The sequence below is a fragment of the Pinus tabuliformis genome, chromosome 3_2 (genome assembly GCF_031772625.1).
Source record: "Pinus tabuliformis cultivar Carrire ecotype Pingquan chromosome 3_2, CPIR1, whole genome shotgun sequence".
Classification (NCBI taxonomy): Eukaryota; Viridiplantae; Streptophyta; class Pinopsida; order Pinales; family Pinaceae; genus Pinus; species Pinus tabuliformis.
In genome coordinates, this window is record NC_142302.1 from 38,394,687 (window position 1) to 38,401,331 (window position 6,645).

Here is a 6,645-nt window from a genome sequence, read left to right on the forward strand (position 1 = left end):
TATCACTCCTTATATAGTATATCACATCACAAAAATGAGTTTATTGTTAACAAGTTTGAGTTCTCAGTGTTATAGAGAGCTAAACATGGAATGTTACAAAATTTATGGGCCCTGGCAGACAAAAATGACTTTGTGTCTCAGCTGTAGCTGATATATAATGGTTTAAACTTCCAAATATGTCATCAGTGTACATATATTACCCAAAAAAAACTTAAATGTCATTGGAAAGCGATTCTCTCTCATCTTTTCCACATTTTTTCCTTGTAAATAGATGTCAAGTTCAACCACTAATGAATGATGTAGAGATGATGATACAAAATGACCATTGTGTCTCAATTGCAGCCATAATAGAACAATCTAAACTTCCAAACATGTCATCAATGTACAAAGCATTACCAAAAATTTGTTTTAGAATGTGATTAGAGAGCAAATGTCTCTAATGTTTTGCACATACACTTTTAAGTCTTTACTTATAAATTGAAATCAAAGTTCAACCACTGATGATTGATGCTAGACAACGATTTTCATATGTTCACAAATACAAGATATCCCAACACCTTGGGGTTTTACATAAAAAACCACACACATATAGAATAAAATGACAATAACAAATCAACTTCAACCAAAAGAAACAATTCAAATGTGCAAGAAATGAGCCAATCTTATAGAGTAAATCTACATGATTAATTTAGAAACAATAATCCTTTTTTTACATTTTGTTTTCAAAACTGGTAATTTTATAATGCAATATGCTCAAGATCTGAAACTCGAAGATGCTATAGTTTGTTGTGGTTGAGCTATTTCTGATTCATCTTTCAAACTCCAGTCAACTGCATGTGACTCCTATGCGAAAAAACTGAAAAACAAATGACATTAGAAAACAATTTTCATAATATGTTGTATAGGAGCTCTCCTTCATACCTATTAAGAAGTAAGCAACCATCCTTAATACTACATATAGATTCCCTTCTCCAACAAGCAGTGAGAATGTGCATAGATTTGTGGAATACCTCCACAACAGTTGGACATAAATATAACAACATGAAATGGGAAACTAAGCATAATACATATGCAACAATGCCCTATTTCAACAAGAGACAAGAATGTTGCAATGATTTCAGGAAAGCCTCCATACTATATGGACAAAAATATAACAAATAGAAAATTGTTTGCAAACCAAAGAATACCATATGCTATACATATGTAGGTTTAAGCTTGTTTTTGAGCATGCACTTGAACTCGAGCATGATGACCTTGTCCCTTGGAATGAAGTGATGCTGCCATTGCCCATAATTCATTGACAATTTCAGTGAAAGAAAGTATTGTAGTGGGGTCAGCTGACCAACACTGTTCCATTAGCGACCACCATGAAGGATCACACTAGTTAGGCACATGTGGTCTTAATGTATTGCTTACTATCCCTCCTGAAAAGTCATCCCAAAACAAAAACCTCAGATATGGGAAGATCATTGAACGAATCATATAGAAATGTAGATGCCTCAGAAATCAGAAGATCATAGAAGAATTTCTATGTAATGAACAATTTTCACATCCTCAATCCCCCATCTACCAAAAATAAATTGACAACTCAAAATTGGAAAAAAAGAACAAAGCGTCCAAGTGCATACCAATAATAGCTCCATAATGCATATTAGCATAATGTTCGTCGCAAGTGAGAAGCTACCACATTACTATGCCAAAGGAAAACACATCAACCTGAAGCCAAATTAAAAAAATAATTAAAAACAATGTCAAAAACATTAAATTAGGGCCATAAACTATTGCTTTTCACCTCCCTAGATAGTTAACCAAAAATCTAAAATGGAAACCTTTATATGACTATACACCATTGTTTCACCTTTTTGGAAACCTTGCTACTACTACCATTTAAAAGCTCTAGAGCTATCCATGGAAGGGTTCCCCAGACACCACTAGACACTAAAGTTTGATGTTTGATTTTAGCCAAGCCAAAATCTCCAACCTAGAGAAAACAAAGGCAGAGATAACATATTAGTTGATTTCCATTGTCAACTAAGTCAATGTATTCATACATTTTAAGGAATTTCACAAGTTCAAGTCTTGAAACCTCTGGATACCAAGTTAGTAGGACAGAAGTAGGCCAGAGGATTAAAATTCAATTGAAGCAACGAGCCAGGTGTAAATCACCGGTATGCAATTCCAAGCAAGCTTGAACACACCCTCTACACCTATCAACAACTTTAATTAACTAAGCCACCTAAACTGTTTCATTATTGACCTTAAAGAGCTTTAAGTTCTTGAACTAAAAGAGCCAAAATATATATATGTTTCTCATAGAACAAGATGCAATTAAGACATGATTGGAGGCCTTTTGTATTAGAAAAGTTGTAATTTTATTCGTGAAACTAACCTTTAAAAGTATATATGCAACAGTGCAAATAAAATGACAAAATATACCGTTTACTGAAAAGAATATCCATGTACCTTGCATATAGGACGTTGAGGATCCCTCATGTTAACTAGCAAATTCTCACATTTCAGATCGAAGTGCACAATTTTTTTGTTATGTAAATATTCCATTCCAACAACAACATTTGTTGCAATTATGACACTTTTGCGGTGATCAATTGTCCTAGCAACAACAATGTGACTTGTAAAATATTTAATAATCAAATCGTTTTCTACCTCTTCGTCACTTCTTGAACTAGGAAGAACAAACACCCTTAGCAACACAATTGATACCTATCCTTCCAATGCAAAACATGTTTAAGAGAGCCATTCACCATATATTCTGTTATAGTTTCGAAGGTTCCACCATCTCAATCGGGTACCATACCTTAGAAGGCCACAATATTTGGATGATGGAGTTTTGACAGAAAGCAAGATTCACTCCAAAAATAAGCTTTCTATGGAATTATGCGATAGTATGTTATGCACATCATAACAATATAAAACTGATAGGAAAGAAACCATAAACTGCACCTATTGAAAACTTTGGATTGAAGATCTCACCAAACGATCTTGTTGAGATAACCATCCTACAAAGCAACTATTTTTTGTCAATTTAATTACAACCTCTAATCCTCTCCATTTGCCATGGTATATTGTTCCAAAAGTTCCAGAGCCTAGATCTCACAATTCTTCAAGATCAACATTATTTATTATTTTTTGACAAAAACATATGATAAAAGGAATATTTAGAATAAAAATGACCAAATTATAGGGACAATAAATTATGATCTAATTAATTATCATATTGATATTGAAATATTAAAACCTGCAACCCCTGGAGACTAGCTTTAGCTTCAACAATGACTACATCACTAACTGGGTCATCATTATCTGAGTCCTTAACCTTAGCATCCTAAACACATCAAATGACAACTTAACGTAAATCAAAATTCATATGCTAACAACTTCCTAAGAATGTTAAAGAAAAGATAGGAGGTCCCTAAAAAACCTATGCCTCTTCATTCATAAATTTATCCTCCCCTGTTGCTTCAGTCACTCTACCATTTGAAGTGTGTTCCTCATGTTTTACAACATCATTGACCTAAGCCCATTCATTCATTGATAATGTTGGAGCAAGAGGAAGAGGTGGTCGAAGAGCAACTTCTACCACATTCTCTGCTACACTCTGTAACTCTGCTTTGACACGCTCTTCTAACATACCTTTCTTTATCCTTGCATGGGAAGAGATAACACCTTCTCCCTCAAATTGGGGGCTAAAAGAAACTGAATTACCGCTGGAAAAAGTTTGAGTATCCTTAACTAATGAAGGAATAAAGGTAGTTGGCTCAACCATCCAAGAGGTTTGCAATGTTTCTGAAGTGGGTAAGTCAAAATATAAAACATTAATCATATTTGTATCAATGATACTTACTGACAAGGTTGTAACTTCAGGGCCGGAACTTCTTGTCCCTCCATCAAAAGGGGATTGGGAAATTTTTTGGGTTGCAAATAAACATACTAGTCATTATTGTCATCAAGAAGGATCTTAACAACTAATGCCGGTAGGTGGCCTTGAGATCCATGGGATAGATGACTTGGATTTTCATTAAAACAACCCATGTTAAGATTATCAACGTCCTGGTGTTCCTTGTCACTTGATATCAAGAGTGATACATTATTGGATTTAGTTTCACTTAAGTTCCCCGCTTGTCAAAGGGAATCCATAGACACTTCATCTTTAGCAAGAACTGCATCTAAGCAGTCACCCAACCATGTTTCTGAGTTTCTTAATGGTACTTTCTGGTTGATAGAATGATTTGTAACAAGATGAACTCCTCTATGATCCTGTATACTATCCATAGAGGGAGGCACTCCCATTTATTTTATTGATATGTATGCTAAACGTAGGATAATTAATGGTGCACAACAAGTGTTTGACATAATGGTGGAATGCAATGTTGTGTCTTAGACTGCCATTTTGACAGGGTATTATCAGAATGGGTATAGTGGGGAGGCCTTGAAGCTTTTTTACCAAATGCAAAAGGCTTGGATAAAGAAAGACTAGTGCACTTTGGGCAGTGTCTTGGCCACCTATGCTAAACTTGTAGCTCTGCAACAAGGTAAGAGATTCAAAGTGCTCCAAATGAGTAGATCTTGGTGGAAGTAGGTCAAAGAACTAACCTCAACCAAGAAGAAGGCCACCATCTGACTCCGTCACTCCTCTGCTTTCACGCATATGATAAAAACCCAAAGAATGTTTCCCAATGCTCACTGTGAAGACTCAATCGATCACGAAGTTGCTTCTGAGTGTAGATACACATTTATACAGGTGAATCAAATTGTAAATGCAAGCAAACCCCTAAAATCCGGGGCAAATTCAACCATAGCCTTGATTTCCAAGAATGGTAGAGGGTGAAATAGCCCCTAAGCAGTGCCATTCCTAGAAATTAGGGGCAATTGGAAGCAAATCCCACCTGCAAACGATATTTTCAAGGCAAATCGGGGCTTGGAATGAAATTTGGAGAGGCAAAATTGTGTTTTATCAGGCTTATCTTTCATAATATTGGTGGAAAAATACAATATTTATTTATTTTTAAAATAATTTTTGGGTGAACTATAGAAAAGGGGTGTAATATAAAAAATTCGCCCCTCCAAAATATAAAACCCCTTAAATTTCACCCATGGGCTAAGATTCACCCCTAAAATTTTCTATGCAGCGGGCATTAGAGAGCCAGCATGGGAAAAGTGACAGGCATTGAGATCCAATGGTGGGCTTGCCTACTGATATGAAAACCCACAATGTCCTGCACCATCAACATGCTCAGGGTTTAACCCAACCGAGGGGTGTGGAGAGGGCCATGAAGCACCCTCTCATGCCCCCTGCACTGTTTAAAAAATTTCAATCATTAGTTTACGGGCTATGCGAAGGGTGCCACATGGCCTTTGACATGGGTGTCCCATGCATGCCAAGATACCACCCAACCCACCACGCAACCCTTCCACATGTCAACCCTTCCATGTCAGTCTCCTGTTGCGTCAACACCTGACACATGGTAGGTCCCATGTCATGTTGACATCTTCATGACATCAACATGACATAAGCCCAAATTTAATGGCCAATGAGGCTTTGACACTTGTTAGGCCAAAATATTTTATAAAAAGGGCTCAGGGGCACGTTTGTTGCCATTCAGTCCTCATCGACTTCCTACTCAACTCAAGCACTCATAAACCAAATTTTCTCATCCCTGCCATTTAAGCTCAAAATTCATGGTTTCAACCAATCGCCCCATATTCAAAGATTTCACCTATTAAAACCTCACTTAAGCTAAATTTGGACTAATTTGAGTTTTAAAGCAAACATGAATCCTTCCTTGTGGAAAAAATGTGTGCCTCATGTGACAAATCCCTCGTTTCAACGCATAAGCTCTTCATTTTATCCAACTAATCTTCTAAGTGTTTTTGCAAGCTAAATTCACCTTCGAATTTGCCAAATTTGAGCTCAATTTGCTCAAAATCCCTTAATTTGACCTTGCGTGCACTAATATCATAGGTCAACAAATTTGAATAAGCTTCCATCCATGTCACTGGCCAATCCCTACAAGCCATGTGCCAGTGGTACATTGACTAACTAGTCACAACTGCACATATCACTATTATCCCTTTTCCTTACGTCACTATAGTAAACTAGCCATATTCCAACAAATCGCATATTCTCAATGGCCACCTCTTCTGCTCGAAGATCTTCTGATGTCCAAATGATTGAGAAAACCAAAGTGTTGATTTTTTTTAGGGCTATATTATTCTTTGCATTAGATAATTGCATTTCAGCATTCACATATTGAATTCACCCCATAACATCATAACATGATTATCAACATATGCAATTATGTGGAAAGAACAATATCATCAACAATGCAACAGAACATAAACGAATAATAGAAGAAAATTATTCACACATAGAGACACAAGGATTGATTGGAGACCATGGAAAAATCCCACAAGGGGGAAAACACTTTCAAATTCTTATTCTTGTTATATTGTCATAAATGTTCAGTAAAAAGAGAGTATAATATTCCAATTTCTTCAATCAAAAAATTATCTAGCAAAACCAACCAAATAATATCCCAGAGATGAACCCATCCATACTAATCAAAATCATGATTCAGAAGCCTATGGTCAACTGTCAACATTTGCGGTCAACTATCAAAATCTACG

At 36.1% G+C, this 6,645-nt stretch overlaps 1 pseudogene; it reads right to left on the reverse strand.

Moving 5' to 3' along the window:
- Nucleotides 1-1,209: 1,209 nt before the first annotated feature.
- On the reverse strand, nucleotides 1,210-2,559 carry LOC149179706 (RAF-like serine/threonine-protein kinase 24; annotated as a pseudogene).
- Nucleotides 2,560-6,645: the final 4,086 nt, after the last annotated feature.